Source organism: Beta vulgaris, chromosome 7 (genome assembly GCF_026745355.1).
Source record: "Beta vulgaris subsp. vulgaris cultivar EL10 chromosome 7, EL10.2, whole genome shotgun sequence".
Classification (NCBI taxonomy): domain Eukaryota; kingdom Viridiplantae; phylum Streptophyta; class Magnoliopsida; order Caryophyllales; family Amaranthaceae; genus Beta; species Beta vulgaris.
The window spans coordinates 22,052,917-22,072,946 of NC_079208.1; the positions used below are offsets into that span (position 1 = coordinate 22,052,917).

Below are 20,030 nucleotides of genomic sequence, written 5' to 3' on the forward strand. Positions count from 1 at the left end.
TAAGGGAAATCCAATATTTCAAGATTATATCTAGTATTACTGGAAAAGTGGAAACAAGACCAGATATAATTTGATCGTGATGGGCAAATCAAAAATCTTTGTAGATAGAGCCAATCATTAGTTCCCAACCATGGGGCGAGTGAAATCCGATACATAAAGCAGTTAATAAAGAATAGAAAAAGCTTTTATTGTGTAACTTAAGTTATATAGGAATTCCTTAACCCAAGAGTTAAGAAGAATAAGTCATTTATTTGCCAGAATAGAATAACCGCTTAGAATAAGGAAACAAATTAAATTTATCGAGAAGTGAAAAATAATATCGAGACAATCCTCATCATGCATCTTGATCAATTGAATTGTTTCATTGTTGATTCCTATACAAGCGGTGTAATAGCCCTGTTTTTAAAAACCTTTATTTAAAAGCTAAAAGTGGATAAGACCATCATTCTTAATGGTTAAAAAAGCTTGTGGATAAGCATTACCATTCTTAATGGTTAAGAAAGCTTGTGGATAAGCATTACCCTTCTTAATGGTTAAGAAAGCTTGTGGATAAGCATTACCATTCATAATGGTTAAGAAAGCTTGTAGATAAGCATTACCATTCTTAATGGTTAAGAAAGCTTGTTGATAAGCATTATCATTCTTAATTGTTAAGAAAGCAAGGTTGTGGATAAGTACTATCATTCTTAGTGGTTAAGAAACGTTGTGGATAAGCACTAACATTCTTAGTGCTTAAGAAAGCTTGTGGATAAGGCACTATCTTTCTTAATGGTTAAGAAAGGTCAAAGAGGATAATAACCATCACTCTTATTGGATAAGAAGGCTTTGGAAACCAATAGATAAGTTAGAAAGTCCTTGAGAGCCTTAATCATTAAGATTATGAAAATCGTTTGGAGATTGTTTTATCGGGTAACGATGAACTTCCAGTTAAAGAGCCTTTCGGGGTTGAATCCGAGCTCAGAACCTAACCAAACTTGATACATGACATGCTTGGGATTTCTTAAGGTTAAAATAGTCATTTATGCCTAAGAATTACGTGGCTCAATGAAGAGTGATAAATTTGGGAATATGATTTACTTAGGTTTGTTATGAACATAGTAGGTGGTGGCTTTTGTTGTTGGTTGTGCTGCTGTGTTGTGGTTGTGTTGTTATGTTATTGTGCTTAATGTTGTGTTATTGGTGTTGGTGTTCTCGTTGGTGGTGGAGGTGGTATTATTGTTGTTTGTGCTGTTGTTATTATGTTATTGTATCGTTCTTATTGGATAGTCGTTGTTGTTGATGTGAGGGCAGTCATAATCTTAGAATTGGGAGATTATTATAATTATTATAGTTGGAGTTGATATGTATGAAGTCGAGTTATGAGTTATGGGAATGACTTCGTTAATTTCTATTTGCGGGATTCAGTTTGATTAGCATAATGGTTGCGTTAGAAGAAGATAATTAGAATAGTTAAGTTTGGTTATTGATTATTGATGTTACTGTGAGGTGGTTGTTGGAGGATTGCTATGTAGACGTATATACTTGAAGATGATATGGGAAATCAGTTATGATGATTGGAGGTTTCGTATAATTGTTGTAGAGTTGAGGTAACCTTCATGTTCAGCAAAATATATTGAAATGCTCCCGTGAGAGTTATATTGAATTTTGGATATCATATATCGTTTGTGGTAATGGCCATGATTATAGATACATCTCTATGAGTTAGTTGTGAATTGCTATTGGATTGTTATAAAAGTATCATTTTGTTCAATTATCGAAATCGTTCGAAAATACTAGATTTCTCAAAATATGATTTGGTATGATAATGAGGAAATGAGTCGGATATGAGTTAAGACCAGATGAGGTCGAGTATGGTATTATGTTATGAGTATTGAGGATTCAAGTATGAATCATTAAATATCTTATTTTATAAATATGAAAGTGAGGCATGAACATGCACCCCGAGTTAGGGCGGGTAGAGTCCCTAGTTGTTGCCTTCCAGGAAGGGCGAACTCCTGGCGTTATAGGACATGTCCAGGTAAGTCTTGCAAGCATAACAATAAAAGGCTGGGTGACGACCCTCAATAGTTTGCAGACAGCTGGTATTGCGTTGTACCCCTCTCCACTCGCGTTCATGCCAAACGATTTGATTTTGTGAAACGATAATAACTGAGTTAAATGTGATTATCTGTTATTATAACTATGTGTTAGTTTTCAAAATACACCTAAACTTGTAATTTCTATTACACAGTGTGTACTCAGCTTTGCTGATAGTGTTGTCATTTCTGTGGCCTGTCACTTGGTGGGTGGCAGAGTGAAATATTGTTGCAGGTTTGGTGTTGTGAGCTCAGAATTCTAAAGTGAAGCAAGATAAAGATGTCGTCGTAGCTTATGGATTGAGTTTGTATTCTAGTTAGTTGATTAGAGAACAGTTATTTATTGTTCCTTTGTATATAACTTTTGGGAATTATGGTGGAGTTATTGATGAATTTTATTCCAATGTATAGAATCCATGAATCTATTGTTTGTTTTTATGTGATTTAATAATTAGCCCTTGAATCTTGTAAGAATACTGAAATAGACAAAAAGTTCACTTTGAATTTGAATGAAGAAATTATCAAAAAAATAGTGTTTATGGATATTGCAATTGATCCAAGTCGAAGCAAATAAATTCCTTCTTTTCGATGAATACACGGCAGAGCCACCTTATTTTTCAAAATACTTCAATTGGTATATGCAAGAAATAGGCCAATTCATCAGATTTTTGTTTAATTTCTCGTGGAGTCAAATTCTCATCAGTACGAGTCAAAGCAATGGCTCCCTGGCCTCTGATTTCTAAATAAAGGACACGACGAGTATAAATACCCTCTTTAAGTTCTTTTATAATATAGACTGAATATCGTTTATAAGAAATCGAAAGAAGATGCGACGGTTTTTTCCAAGGATTCCCCAACGAAAAATACAGACTATTACTTCTTTTCTATCAAATCGATCATAACCACTAGCTACATTCCACGAAATTGCACACCATAAATATGAGCTAATAAGGAGGCCCGCGATCCCATAGAAAGACATCACGATTCCTTATGGAAAAAAAGAATCTGCTGGGAGGGAAATAAAGATATCAAATTTCTACCAAGATAGCTGGAAATTCCAACCAATAAGAATTATAATGAACCTAAAAAAAGGATAAAGGACCGGCAGAAATTACTGATTTTTCGAGATCCCGTTATAAGTTCTACCCATATACTTTCTGATCGCCAATTCATACTAGATTTGATTGTATTTAATCTGAATTGAAAGAATACCCAAAATGAATTTTACTTTCCTTACTCTGTCTTGTGTCCGATGTAACTCTCATCAACTAGTCCTATTCTGATGTCGGATGTGTTTCACTTTTACTTTTATTTAAATATGTAAATATTGATCTTTATTTCATTTTTAGTTAGAACAAAATATAACATCGACCCTATGTAGTCCTCTTTCCATATACATACTGGCTCTTGCAATTGCCTGAAATACTAGGCCTACTAAAGGCACCAAAATAGGTGGAAAGTTCATAGTTGTCATAGAATGGGTACCTCGATTTACTATATTCTAATTGTACCTGTTTGTTATATTTTTTGTCATTATTATGTTATTATATTAATTAATTAATTAGAATTTTAATTATATAGAAGGAGCATAGTATATAATAAGTACAAGAAATGTAGAACTAAAAAATAAATTACCTTTCTACATATAATAAATGATAATCGACTTTATTTTCTTATTCTTCATCTTTATTTCTCTCTTTTGCTTCTACTAATTCATGAAAATAGACGATTTTTTATAAATTCAATTTCCAAAGGATTTGTTATAGTCTGATCGAAAAGGTATTTATAATAAAGATTCCCAGAAAATATCGAAAGATGCAAAAAGCTATTTTTTAATTCGAAGTCTATACATATGTACGTGTAAGAAGGGAACATGCATTTTTTTTATTTGACTAATTTCACAGAATAAAAAGGAAGAAGTCGTTCTTTTATCTTGTTGATCGAGTTTTCCTAATTATTCACATTTTAAAATTCTTTTTCTTATTCCAAAATTAGAATGTTGCCAACCAAAAACTCCTATTCTCTGTTTTTTACTTTGATTCCAAAACAAAAAGACAAAAAAAATTTTGACACAAAAAAATATGGACTTTAATCCTCGACTTCATTTTGATTCAAAAGAAAAAAAACATGCAACTGAAATAACTCTCTTGAAACGCCTTTTTAAAGATTACGTGGTACAATTGGATCGAATAAACCCTTATGGAATAAAAGTTCGGCTGCTTGTCAACCTTCAGCACCTGTCTTATTCAATGTTTACTCAATCAATCATTTACTCGCGAATGCAATGGAGGCGTTATGTTCGGCAATAATGATATCCCCCAACATACTGAATTTTGCTGTCACCCCCCCAATAGTTGGAGAAGTAAGGATTGATACATAGAATAACTGTTTATTTGATTGATAATCATATAAAACATACAAGATTTTAACCATTTGCATTAATCTCAAGCTTCCTTCTTGCATGCGGGCCCTTTGGAAGCGCATACTATAACAAGGTGTAGTAATTTATTGGCAGCACAAACTACAGATCCCATACTACCTCCCATAAATTGAAAATCCATAACCCCAATTGCTACAGGAATACCGTTTAATTGACCTATACCTGTTTGAACAACTTCAATTAAACCTGTATTTATTGATACGAATCAATACCCATTTTTGACTTAAGTAATTTCTTATAATTTAATGCATAACAAAATTCGCATTGAACCCACAAATGTCTATATTTTTTAGTTACATCAAGATTATAATAACTTTCTCTTCTAATTAAATTACTACCATTCGTGATAGTTCTTTTATACTGAAACTTTCACTCCTATTTACACTTTCATTAAAAATGTAACTCAAAATGGAACTGTCACTATTATTTCGGATGAAAATTCCATTACGGATTTGAGAATGAAGATAACTGTCAATGCAATTGTTAATGTGATTATTCCAGTTATCTTTAGTATAATACATGGAACCATCATTATAAGTATGGCCACTCTTATATCTAGAGTTCATATAACTTGAATTCGAATAATTCGAAAAGGAACTTTGCAGTTCACTCATAAAAGAATGATCGTTGTCAATCTCAAAAATTGTATTTTCAATATCAAAATATATGGAACAACTGTCTCCCTTACTATATATAAGTAGAAAAGTATCATCCGAGATGAAATTCCCAATGTCCATGACACGAAATAAATGATCAACGTTACTAGAATTGTCATTCTTTTTCCAGCTATGAATGTTTTTTTCTGTATCATTTAAATTCGGATCTTCCTTTCTACTAGTATTTTCATAGGACCAAGACTGTCCTTTGATGTACTTAATCCACATCCACACATGTGTTATAACCCTTTCTTAGACAACATCGAATTGAACCACCATTTTTTCATAGAGCTTTCTTTCCCCCTATTCGCATGAAAAGAAAACAAATGAGATGAAAAGTCACTCGATGAAAATTAATTTGAACATTTTCTGTTAGAATAAGCATCTAGATCCAATCACTCATATTATTAACTAAAAATTTAAAATGAGTAAGCATAGGTGAAAGAAATACTTTTTTTTGTAAAAATCCATCGTATTACTTGGTTGTATATGAATATGACAAAACTTTTTTTTCGTAGAATCTCGTTGATATAAGAATGAATAATTTTCTTACACGGAATGAAACGGACAATATATAAGATGGGTAGAAAGAGTTCGTATACTTGACTTGATATCCACAGAATATGTATAAGAAACTACCAATTCTACTAATCCTAGAGATGTAGGATTAATGGTGGATCGAAGACAATAATAGAAAGTTTGAACTGTTTAGTATTCCATTTTGTATTTAAGATCTTGCCGGTATATTTAAATAAGTCTCTATAAATAGAGAGTTACAATTTATATAAAGAATAATTGGATTCGGCTCAATCCTTTTAGGAAAAGATTTGGCCGAGTTTAATTACAATTCAACCGAACATTAATTACTTAGCCTAGACTCTACCCATTGCTGGGAATTCAAATTTGATTTCCTTCCATACGTCACAAACATCAGCAGCTAGTTCAGGACTCCATTTTCTAGCTTCGCGAATAATTACATTACCCTCGGTAGCAAGATTACGACGCTCAATACGAGCTTGTACACATGCTTCTAGAGCTACTCGATTCGCTACAACACCTGGTGCATTTTCCCAAGGGTGTCGTAAGGTTCCTCCACCAATCTGTAGTACAGAATCACCCCAAAGATCTCTGTTAGCGCAGGCATATGCCAAAATACGTCCTGAAGCAACAGGTAGAACACCTGGTGTGGGAACCCAACATTGAGTGAAATAAATACCGTCACTTCGGCCTTTTTCAGTATAATCATCAAGTAGTAAATTAAAAAGCATAAAGTAATATCTCTTTCCCCTTCAAGCTTTTACCTACTACCGTACTAGAATGAATATGATCCCCACCAGACAGACGTAACACTATAGCTAGTACACGAAAGTGCATACCATGGTTCTTCTCGGCAATAATGAGCCAAGGTTTGCAGTGAATCCCCCTGTTAAGTAGTCATGCACTACGATACGAACTCCCAATTCTCTGGAAAATACAACCCTTTTTATCATTTCTTCGCATGTTCCCGCGTAGCATTCAAGTAATGCCCCTTGATTTCACCTTTTTCGGCTTGTTCTTTATATAGAGCTTCGGCACAAAATAGGAAACGATCTCTCCAACGCATGAATGGTTGGGAGTTCACGTTTACATCATCTTTGGTAAAATCAAGTCCACCGCGAAGACATTCATAAACTGCCCGACCATAGTTTTAGCCGGATAACCCCAATTTTGGTTTAATAGTTCATCCTAATAGGGGACGACCATACTTGTTCAATTTCTCTCTCTCAACTTGGTGGGTGGCAGAGTGAAATATTTTTGCAGGTTTGGTGTTGTGAGCTCAGAATTCTGAAGTGAAGCAAGATAAAGATGTCGTCGTAGCTTATGGATTGAGTTTGTATTCTAGTTAGTTGATTAGAGAATTTATTGTTCCTTTGTATATGACTTTTGGGAATTATGGTGGAGTGATTGGTGTAATTGAAGTCTCATATAAAGGATTTTATTTTGTGGGCCGATGACCCACAGGTCCAAGATCATTTTGTAGGTTATGTTTCCGCTGCAAGTAAATATTTAATTTGAGGCTTATTAAGCGTTAATTGTGATTAGTGAATCTTAAGTCTACTAGCAGCTCGGGAAAACGGGCTGTTACAAGAAGGCTCCTCTAATTCGATGAATTTTTCTATAAGACTATTCATGAATAGCATTCAAACAAGTTTCAGATTGTTTACTATTCCACCAATTAGTAACCCAAGATTCCATACTTTTTTGAAATGATAGAGAGATCCACTAGGATAAGAATACTATAGATACATGATATAGAAAAGAAAAAAATGCTTTATTTTTTTCCAATTTTTTTTCATCTATAGATTTTTAATGAACCCGTCGCCTTTGTCAACATTATGCGATCTAATATTTCTATCAAACATGAAGTTTATTCCAATGTATAGAATCCATGAATCTATTGTTTGTTTTTATGTGATTTAATAATTAGCCCTTGAATCTTGTAAGAATAGTGAAATAGACAAAAAGTCCACTTTGAAATTGAATGAAGAAATTATAAAAAAAATAGTGTTTATGGATATTGCAATTGATCCAAGTCGAAGCAAATAAATTCCTTCCTTTCGATGAATACACGGCAGAGCCACCTTATTTTTCAAAATACTTCAATTGGTACATGCAAGAAATAGGGCAATTCATCAGCTTTTTCTTTAATTTCTCGTGGAGTCAAATTCTCATCAGTACGAGTCAAAGCAATGGCTCCCTGGCCTCTGATTTCTAAATAAAGAACACGACGAGTATAAATACTCTCTTTAAGTTCTATTATAATATAGATTGAATATCGTTTATAAGAAATCGAAAGAAGATGCGACGGTTTTTTCCAAGGATTCCCCAATGAAAAATACAGACTATTACTTCTTTTCTATCAAATCGATCATAACCACTACCTTTATTCCACGAAATTGCACACCATAAATATGAGCTAATAAGGAGGCCCGCGATCCCATAGAAAGACATCACGATTCCTTATGGAAAAAAAGAATCTGCTGGGAGGGAAATAAAGATATCAAATTTCTACCAAGATAGCTATAAATTCCAACCAATAAGAATTATAATGAACCTAAAAAAAGGATAAAGGACCGGCAGAAATTACTGATTTTTCGAGAACCCGTTATAAGTTCTACCCATATACTTTCTGATGGCAAATTCATACTAGATATGATTGCATTTAATCTGAATTGAAAGAATACCCACAATGAATTTTACTTTCCTTACTCTGTCTTGTGTCAGATGTAACTCTCATCCACTAGTCTTATTCTGATGTCGGATGTGTTTCACTTTTACTTTTATTTAAATATGTAAATATTGATCTTTATTTCATTTTTAGTTAGAACAAAATAATAACATCGACCCTATGTAGTCCTCTTTTCATATACATAATGGCTCTTGCAATTGCCAGAAATACTAGGCCTACTAAAGGCACCAAAATATATGGAAAGTTCATAGTTGTCATAGAATGGGTAGCTCGATTTACTATATTCTAATTGTACCTGTTTGTTATATTTTTTGTCATTATTATGTTATTATATTAATTAATTAATTAGAATTTTAATTATATAGAAGGAGCATAGTATATCATAAGTACAAGAAATGTAGAACTAAAAAATAAATTAGCTTTCTACATATAATATATGATAATCGACTTTATTTTCTTATTCTTCATCTTTTTTTTCTCTCTTTTGCTTCTACTAATTCATGAAAATAGAAGATTTTTTATAAATTCAATTTCCAAAGGATTTGTTATAGTCTGATCCAAAAGGTATTTTTAATAAAGAATCCCAAACAATATCGAAAGATGCAAAAAGCTATTTTTTAATTCGAAGTCTATACATATGTACGTGTAAGAAGGGAACATGCATTTTTTTTATTTGACTAATTTCACAGAATAAAAAGGAAGTAGTCGTTCTTATATCTTGTTGATCGACTTTTCCTAATTATTCACATTTTAAAATTCTTTTTCTTATTCCAAAATTAGGATGTTGCCAACCAAAAACTCCTATTCTCTGTTTTTTACTTTGATTCCAAAACAAAAAGATAATAAATTTTTTGACACAAAAAAAAAATGGACTTTAATCCACGACTTCATTTTAATTCAAAAGAAAAAAAACATGCAACTGAAATAACTCTCTTAAAACGCCTTTTAAAAGATTACGTGGTACAATTGGATCGAATAAACCCTTATGGAATAAAAGTTTGGCTGCTTGTCAACCTTCAGGTACTGTCTTATTCAATGTTTACTCAATCAATCTTTTACTCGCGAATGCAATGGAGGCGTTATGTTCGGCAATAATGATATCCCCCAACATACTGAATTTGGCTGTCACCCCCCAATAGTTGGAGAAGTAAGGATTGATACATAGAATAACTTTTTATTTGATTGATAATCATATAAAACAGACGAGATTTTAACCATTTGCATTAATCTCAAGCTTCCTTCTTGCATGCGGGCCCTCCGGAAGCGCATACTATAATAAGGGATAGTAATTTATTGGCAGCATAAACTACAGATCCCATACTACCTCCCATAAACTGAAAATTCATAACCCCAATTGCTACAGGAATACCGTTTAATTGACCTATACCTGTTTGAACAACTTCAGTTAAACTTGTATTTATTGATAGGAATCAATACCCATTTTTGACTTAAGTAATTTCTTATAATTTAATGCATAACAAAATTCGCATTGGACCCACAAATGTCTATATTTTTTAGTTACATCAAGATTATTATAATTTTCTCTTCTAATTAAATTACTACTATTCGTGATAGTTCTTTTATACTGAAACTTTCACTCCTATTTACACTTTCATTAAAAATGTAACTCAAAATGGAACTGTCACTATTATTTCGGATGAAACTTCCATTACGGATTTGAGAATGAAGATAACTGTCAATGCAATTGTTAATGTGATTATTCCAATTATCTTTAGTATAATACATGGAACCATCATTTTAAGTATGGCCACTCTTACATTGGTTCATATAACTTGAATTCGAATAATTCAAAAGGAACTTTGTAGTCACTCATAAAAGAATGATCGTTGTCAATCTCAAAAATTGTATTTTCAATATCAAAATATATGGAAAACTGTCTCCCTTACTATATATAAGTAGAAAAGTATCATCCGAGATGAAATTCCCATGTCCATGACACGAAATAAATGATCAACGTTACTAGATGTCATTCTTTTCCAGCTATGAATGTTTTTTTGTGTATCATTTAAATTCGAATCTTCCTTTCTACTATATTTTCATAGGACCAAGACTATCCATTGATGTACTTAATCCACATCCACACATGTGTTATAACCCTTTCTTAGACAACATCGAATTGAACCACCATTTTTCATAGAGCTTTCTTTCCCCCTATTCGCATGAAAAGAAAACAAATGAGATGAAAAGTCACTCAATGAATATCAATTTGAACATTTCTTGTTAGAATAAGCATCTACATCCAATCACTCATATTATCAACTAAAAATTTAAAATGAGTAAGCATAGGTGAAAGAAATACTTTTTTTTGTAAAAATACATCGTATAACTTGGTGATATGAATATGACAAAACTTTTTTTTCATAGAATTCGTTGATATAAGAATGAATAATTTTCTTACACGGAATGAAACGGACAATATATAAGATGGGTAGAAAGAGTTCGTATACTTGACTTGATATCCACAGAATATGTATAAGAAACTACCAATTCTACTAATCCTAGAGATTAGGATTAATGGTGGATCGAAGACAATAATAGAAAGTTTGAACTGTTTAGTATTCCATTTTGTATTTAAGATCTTGCCGGTATATTTAAATAAGTCTCTATAAATAGAGAGTTACAATTTATATAAAGAATAATTGGATTCGGCTCAATCCTTTTAGGAAAAGATTTGGCCGAGTTTAATTACAATTCAACCGAACATTAATTACTTAGCCTAGACTCTACCCATTGCTGGGAATTCAAATTTGATTTCCTTCCATACTCGTAAACATCAGCAGCTAGTTCAGGACTCCATTTTCTAGCTTCGCGAATAATTACATTACCTCGGTAGCAAGATTACGACGCTCAATACGAGCTTGTACACATGCTTCTAGAGCTACTCGATTCGCTACAAACACCTGGTGCATTTCCCAAGGGTGTCGTAAGTTCCTCCACCAATCTGTAGTACAAATCACCCCAAAGATCTCTGTTAGCGCAGGCATATGCCAAAATACGTCCTGAAGCAACAGGTAGAACACCTGGTGTGGGAACCCAACATTGAGTGAAATAAATACCTCACTTCGGCCTTTTTCAGTATAATCACAAGTAGTAAATTAAAAAGCATAAAGTAATATCTCTTTCCCCTTCAAGCTTTTACCACTACTATACTAATACAGATACCAGAATGAATATGATCTCCACCTGACAGACATAACGCTTTGGCTAGTACACGGAAGTGCATACCATGATTCTTCTCGGCAATAATGAGCCAAGGTTTGCAGTGAATCCCCCTGTTAAGTAGTCATGCACTACGATACGAACTCCCAATTCTCTGGAAAATACAACCCTTTTTATCATTTCTTCGCATGTTCCCGCGTAGCATTCAAGTAATGCCCCTTGATTTCACCTTTTTCGCTGTTCTTTATATAGAGCTTCGGCACAAAATAGGAAACGATCTCTCCAACGCATGAACGGTTGGGAGTTCACGTTTATATCATCTTTGGTAAAATCAAGTCCACCGCGAAGACATTCATAAACTGCTCGACCATAGTTTTAGCCGGATAACCCAAATTTTGGTTTTAATAGTGCATCCTAATAGGGGACGACCATACTTGTTCAATTTATCTCTCTCAACTTGGAACCGTGAGGCGGGCCTTGAAAAGTTTTTACATAAGCAAAAGGGATTCACAAATCCTCCAAACGTAAAGATCTTAGGGCTTTGAACCCAAATAATTTACCCACAATGGAAGTAAACATGTTAGTAACTGAACCTTCTTCAAAAAGGTCTAAAGGATACGCCACAGAAAAAAATATATTTGTTTCGTCCAAGCCAGATATGAAGTATCTGCCTTATTAGGTCAAATGCCTTCCGCTGTAGGATATCAACCTACTGTTAGTATCGAATGGGGCTCGTTACATGAAAGAATTACTTCTACAAAAGAAAGATCCATAACTTCGACCAAGCCGTCTCTGTACCTCTAGACGATTTGACCGATACCGCTCATGCCACAACATTTGCACATTTAGATGCGACTACCGTACTATCAAGAGGATTGGCAAAGGGATTTATCCAGCGGTGGATCTATTAGACTCAACGTCAACTATGCTTCAACCTAGGATCGTTGGTGATGAACATTATGAAATTGCGTAAAGAGTTAAGCAAATCTTACAACATTCCAAAGACCTTCAGGACATTAAAGCTATCCTTGGGTTGGATAAATTATCTGAAGAAGATCGTTTAACTGTAGCAAGAGCACAAAAATTAGCGTTTCTTATCACAACCTTTTTTCGTAGCAGTAGTATTTACAGGCTCTCCAGGAAAATATGTTGGTCTAGCAGAAACAATTAGAGGGTTTCAATTGATCTTTTCAAGAGAATTAGATGGCCTTCCTGAATAGGTTTTTTTGAAGGTAACATCGATGAAGTTACGACGAAAGCTATGAATTTAGAAATGGAGAGTAAATTAAAGAAATGACCTTAAATATTTGTGTACAAACTCCTAATCGAAGTGTTTGGAATTAAAAAGTAAAAGAAATCATTTTATCTACTAATAGTGGCCAATTTGGCGTATTACCAAATCATGCCCCGATTGTCACAGCGGTAGATATAGGGATTTTATGAATACGCCTTAACGACCAATGGTTAACAATGGTTGTGATGGGCGGCTTGCTAGAATAGGCAATAATGAGATCACTATTTTAGTAAATGAGGCTGAGAAGGGTAGTTACATTGATCCACAAGAAGCTCAACAAACTCTTGAAATAGTAGGAGCTAACTTGAAGAAAATGGAAGGAAAGAGACAAGTAATTGAAGTAAATCTAGCTCTTAGACGAGCTTGGACACGGGTAGAGGCTAGCAATATGATTTCGTCGTGACTAATCAGTAGTTATGTTTATACACCCTTTATCTATATCTTCTATATATATAGAAGACATCATACATATCTTTTTTTTGATTTTATTGAAATAAGATAATATGAGGGTGAGCAGAAAACTTATTTGACACCAAAGTCGAGGGAATCTAATAAGTTTTACCTACAATTGGATTTGAACCAATGATTCCCGCCGGATGAAAGCAATACTCTAACCGCTGTTTAAAGTAGGCCTTATATCATTCCAAAGAGGACTAAATATAACCATCACATAGATTGATTATAAATCCAATATTGTTTAGAAGCAATATCAATCAAACAGATCAAAGAGCTATGATGTTGGATCGTGGAATATTTATCTTGACAAGAAATTATCTACATGCTAAAATATGGAGCATAAACACAAGGGTAGCTCAGTTAGGTAGAGCACCTCGTTTACACGCGCGCCAATGGTTTTCAGGGGAGTCCATAATGCAATCAAAAGAATTCATCTTTTTGATAAATCTATGTCTTACTCTATGACTTTGAGGAAACAAGAGAACAATAGCCTGACAATTAGTTCTAGTTCGGTCCTACTTAAGTGTCCATTTAGTTACCAAATAGAACCATTATTGATTTGAGATATTGATAGGGTGAATACCCAGCCTATTCAATGCTAGGCATAATGAGTATAAGGGCCTCAAAAAATCTCTTTTCGTCCTATGAACTTTAAGGTGTATGAAGTTTCATATTGGATTTTTAAGCAGAACGATAGAGACTCCATTTAATTTTAAAATTGATCTAGGCCAAAGGCAGACCTACGTCAAGATAACTCTTCTTTGAAACACTTTGGTAGTGCTTTTGAATCAAAATTCCAATAAATAATGAATCGGAGACATGGAACCCTTTTCTTTCTATCAAGAAAAAATATGGTGGACTAGCTGATATTTATATCAGTTAATGAAAGAGCCAATGCAAAAAAAATGCATGTTGGGTCTTTGAAACAGTTCAAATCATTTTAGAATAATAAGTTTGATCTGTTTTACCGAGAAGGTCTAGGTTCGAGTCCGTATAGCCCTACTAATTTATATACTATCGAATGAATATTAATAATTTAGTAAACTATATAATTTAATAAATTATTAATATTTGATTTGTTTGTTGTTTAGAACCGATCAGTTGACTCTTAAATTCCAACCTAACGAACCAACTACAATTGATTGGAATACGTGGATCTAGAAACACCCTACTTACTTTATTTACTAAAATTTGATTTGTAGACAAGCCGGGTTTGAAAAAGATCTTTGGTAAATTTCATTGTCAAAGAAACTTTTTCTTCTTATATACCTTACCTATCAAAGCGTAAACAAGTAGTCTTTTCTGTCCTTATATAATCAACTGAAACTACTCTGTCCGAATTCGAATTAAATATACCAAACCAACCCGATTCCAATTCGGAAATCAAAATTCTTAAACATTCTCTTGCGTGTGAATTCTATATAAGAAAAAAAAAAGAGAATTCAATTTGAATTTTTTTTATTTTTTTAGTTCGAAAAATCGAGGTGAAAGTGAGAAAGTTTCTTTGTATATGTATAAGATAAGAACAATATAAATATATATTTGTATATAATTACAGGTGGAATGGAAAAAAAAGGAAATAAGATTCCAGGCAATTACTCTTGAAACGAGACATATCCCGCAGTAAACAAACGAGGTGGTTCACTTAAAATGAATTGTTGTTTTGACTAAAGAGGTATGGATAACTTGACAATTCCAATTCGAAACAACTAATTCGACATATTTTCCACATTCATAAGGAGTCTGTCTATGTTTATACTTTATGAATATGATATTTTCTGGGAATTATTAATAATATCAAGTGTTATTCCTATTTTAGCATTTCTATTTTCCGGAATTTTAGCTCCGACTAGCAAAGGACCCGAGAAACTTTCTAGTTACGAATCGGGTATAGAACCTATGGGGATGCTTGGTTACAATTTTGAATCTGTTATTATATGTTTGCTCTAGTTTTTGTTGTTTTTTTATGTTGAAACAGTTTTTATATATCGATGGGCAGTGAGTTTTGATATATTGGGTGTATCGGTATTTATAAAACCTTTAATTTTCGTGCTTATCCTAATTGTTGGTTTAGTTTATGCCTGGCGAAAAGGAGCATTGGAATGGTCTTAATCCCGAATATTCCGACAATAAAAAGAAAAAAGGAAAAAAAAATACGATTGAAACAGTTATGAATTCCATTGAGTTTCCAGTACTTGATCGAATAGCCCAAAATTCAGTTATTTCAACTACATCAAATGATCTTTCAAATTGGTCAAGACTCTACATGTTTATGGCGCTTCTCTACGGTACGAGTTGTTGCTTCATCGAATTTGCTTCATTAATAGGTTCGCGAATCGACATTGATCGTTATGGACTGGTACCAAGATCGAGCCCTAGACAAGCGAATCTAATTTTAACAGCCAATACTGTAACAATGAAAATGGCCCTTTCTTTAGTGCGATTATATGAGCAAATTCCTGAACCATAATATGTCATTGCTATGGGAGCATGTACAATTACAGGGGGGGATGTTCAGTTTCGTACAATCACGAGAATTCGTTTATCGACCCCTCGAACAGTACTATAAGAATCTGTACTGAACATCCCCCCTGTAATTGTACATGCTCCCATAGCAATAACATATTATGGTTCAGGAATTTGCTAATATAATCACACTAAAGAAGGGGCCATTTTCATTGTTACAGTGCAGGCTGTTATAGTTATATCCGCTTGTCTAGGGCTCGATCTTTGTACTAGTCCATAACGATCAAAGTCGAATCGCAAACCTATTAATGAAGCGAATTTGATGAAGCAACACCTCGTACTGTAGAGAAGCGGCCATAAACTGGAGAGTCTTGACCAATTTAAAAAGTTAATTAATGTAGCTGAAATAACTGAATTTTGGGTTATTCAATGAAGTACTGCAAACTCAATGGAATTCATAACTGTTTCAATCTTATTTTTTTTCCATTTTTATTTTTATTGTCGGAATATTCGGGGATTAAGACCATTCCAATCTCCTTTTTGCCAGGCATAAACTAAACCAACAATTAGGATAAACACGAAAATTAAAGCCTCTATAAATACAGATACACCCAATATATCAAAACTCATTGCCCATGGATTAAGAAAAACCATTTCAACATCAAAAACAACAAAAACTAGAGCAAACATCTAATAACGTATTCGAAATTGTAACCAAGCATCACCCATAGGTTCTATACCCGATTCGTAACTAGAATGTTTCTCGGATCCTTTGCTAATCAGAGCTAAAATTCCGAAAAATAGAAATGCTATAATAGGAATAACACTTGATATTATTAAAAATGCCCAGAAAATATCATATTCATAAAGTATAAACATAGACGAACTCCTTATTAATGTGAAAAATATGTCGAATTAGTTGTTTCGAATTGGAATTGTCAAGTTATCCATATCCCTTTAGTCAAAACAACAATTCATTTTAACTGAATCACCTCGTTTGTTTATTGCGGGATATGTCTCGTTTCAAGACTAATTGCCTGGAATCTTATTTCCATTTTGTTTTCCATTCTTCCTGTAATTATATACAAATATATATTTATATTGTTCTTATCGTATACATATCCAAAGAGAACTTTCTCACTTTCACCTCGATTTTTCGAACTAGAAAAATAAAAAAAATTCGAAATTGAATTCTCGTTCTTAGAATAGAGAATTCACACGCAAGAGAATGTTTAAGAATTTTGATTTTCGAATTGGAATCGAGTTGGTTTGGTATATTTAATTTGAATTCGCACAGAATAGTTTTTATTGATTGTATAAGGACAGACAAGACTACTTGTTTACGCTTTGATAGGTAAGGTATATGAAGACAAAAAGTTCCTTTGACAATAAAATTTACCAAAGATGTTTTTTAAACCCAGGCTTGTCTACAAAATTATTTTTTATAAGAGTCGAATGATCGGTTCTAAGCAACAAACAAATTAAATATTAATAAGTTATTAAACTATATAGTTTAATAAATTATTAATATTCATTAAATAGTATATAAATTTAGTAGGGCTATACAGACTCGAACCGTAGGCCTTCTCGGTAAAACTGATCAAACTTTTTGGTGTTCCATGTGCTCTGATTCATTATTTGGCATATATCAATTTTAAAACTAAATGGAGTCTCTATCATTCTGCTTAAAGAATCCAATATGAAACTTGATAGACCTTAAAGTTCATAGGATTAAAAGAGATTTTTTTATGCCCTAACACTCATTATGCCTAGCATTGAATAGGTTGTGTATTCACACTATCAATATCTCAAATCCATACTGGGTTCCATTTGGTAACTAAATGGACACTTAAGTAGGACCGAACTACAACTAATTGTTAGGCTATTTTTCTCTTGTTTCCTCAAAGTCATAGAGTAAGACATAGATTTATCAAAAAGATGAATTCTTTTGTTTGCATGATGGACTCCCCTGAAAACCATTGGCGCGCATGTAAACAAGGTGCTCTACCTAACTGAGCTATAGCCCTTGTGTTTATGCTCCATATTTTACCATGTAGATAGTTTCTTGTCAAGATAAATATTCCACGATCCAACATCATAGCTCTTTGATCTGTTTGATTGATATTGCTTCTAAGTAATATTGGATTTATAATCAATCTATGTGATGGCTATATTTTTTGGAATGATATAAAGGCCTACTTAACTCAGCGATTAGAGTATTGCTTTCATATGGCGGGAGTCATCGGTTCAAATCCAATAGTAGGTAAAACTTATTAGATACCCTCGACTTTGGCATCAAATAAGTTTTTCTACTTACCCTCTTATTATTAAGAGTATTAAATTGATTATCTTATTTGAATTTGATTGAATCAATAAAACCATAATAAGATATGTATGATATCTTTTATATATATATATATATATATATATATATAAAATATAATATATATATATATATATATATATATATATATTATATATATATATATATATATATATATAGATGATATAGATAAAGGGTGTATAAAGAGAACTTCTTTTGATTATTCAAACGCACCGATTAGTTACGACAAAATCATATTGCTAACCTCTACTTGTGTCCTAGCTCGTCTAAGAGCTAGATTAGCTTCAATTTCTTGTCTCTTTCCTTCCACTTTCTTCAAGTTAGCTTCTGCTATTTTAAGAGTTTGTTGAGCTTCTTGTGGATCAATAATGTCACTACCCTTCTCAACCTCATTTACTAAAATAATGATCTCATTATTGCCTATTCTAGCAAGCCGCCCATCAGAGCCATTGTTAACCATTGGTCGTTAAGGCGTATTCTTAAAATCCCTATATCTACTGGTGTGGAAATCGGGGCATGATTTGGTAATACGCCGATTTGGCCACTATTAGTACATAAAAATGATTTCTTATACTTTTGATTTCCAAACACTTCGATTAGGAGTCAGTACACAAAGATTTAAGATCATTTCTTTAATTTGCTCTCCATTTATAAGTTCATAGCTTTCGCGGTAACTTCATCGATGTTACCTACCAAATAAAATGCCTGTTCATGAAGAACATCTAATTCTCTGGAAAAGATCAATTAAAACCCTCTAATTTTTTCTACTACACCAATATATTTTCCTTGAGAGCCTGTAAATACCTCTGCTACAAGAAAAGGTTGTGATAAGAAACGCTTAATTTTTCGTGCTCTTGCTACAGTTAAACGATCTTCTTCGGATAATTCGTCCAACCCAAGGACAGCTATAATGTCCTGAAGTTCTTTGTAATGTTGTAAGATTTGCCTAACTCTTTGCGCAATTTCATAATGTTCCTCACCAACGATCCTCAGTTGAAGCATAGTTGACATTGAATCTAACTGATCCACCGCTGGATAAATCCCTTTGGCGGCCAATCCTCTTGATATTACGGTAGTCGCATCTAAATGTGCAAATGTTGTGGCAGGAGCGAGATCGGTCAAATCGTCTTAAGGTACATAGACGGCTTGAATCGAAGCTTGGGATCCTTCTTTTGTAGAAGTAATTCTTTCCTGTAACGAGCCCATTTTGGTACTAAGAGTAGGTTGTTAGCCTACATCGGAAGGCATTCGACCCAATAAGGCAGATACTTCAGATCTGGCTTGGACGAAAAGGAAGATATTATTGATAAATAAAAGTACGTCTTGTTCATTAACATCTCGGAAATTTTCCATAAGGATCGGACACCCATATTCCGGGCCCGTACAAGCCTGTTACATGAAATGCAGCAAAACCAAAACAAGCCATCCCGAAAAGAAATATATGAATTTCAAAAATCCTAGGCAAATCCAAAGAAGGATTTCCTGTACGTTCATCAGAAAATATTTTCTAGATCCGAATACGCCCAATGGCAAATAGCTGCCAAAAAGAAAAAGCCAAAAAACACAATATGCCCTCCGGCCACACCTTCGTAACTCTAAATGCCGGGATCCGTTATAGTCCCCCCTGTAATACTCCAATCGCCCCATGAATCGATTATTCCTAAATGAGTCATGAAAGGTATAACGAACATACCCTGTCTCCATATTGGATCATGAACGGGGTAAGAGGGATATAAAAAGGCTAATTCATACAAAGTCATCGAACCGGCGCAACCAACAACCAGAGTTGTATGCATGATATGGACATAAATCAAGCGGTCGGGATCATTCAATACGACGGTATGAACACGATACCAAGGCAAACCCATGGAAATACCCCTTTACCAAAGA

At 33.5% G+C, this 20,030-nt stretch overlaps 4 pseudogenes; 1 reads left to right on the forward strand and 3 right to left on the reverse strand.

The window, feature by feature from the left end:
- Positions 1 to 6,043: 6,043 nt before the first annotated feature.
- Positions 6,044 to 9,841, reverse strand: LOC125494374 (ribulose bisphosphate carboxylase large chain-like; annotated as a pseudogene).
- A 1,296-nt stretch (positions 9,842 to 11,137) lies between these two features.
- Positions 11,138 to 12,207, reverse strand: LOC130589499 (ribulose bisphosphate carboxylase large chain-like; annotated as a pseudogene).
- Positions 12,208 to 12,228: 21 nt separating this feature from the next.
- On the forward strand, positions 12,229 to 14,250 carry LOC125494375 (ATP synthase subunit beta, chloroplastic-like; annotated as a pseudogene).
- A 4,538-nt stretch (positions 14,251 to 18,788) lies between these two features.
- On the reverse strand, positions 18,789 to 19,493 carry LOC125494376 (ATP synthase subunit beta, chloroplastic-like; annotated as a pseudogene).
- Between the last annotated feature and the right edge of the window lie 537 nt (positions 19,494 to 20,030).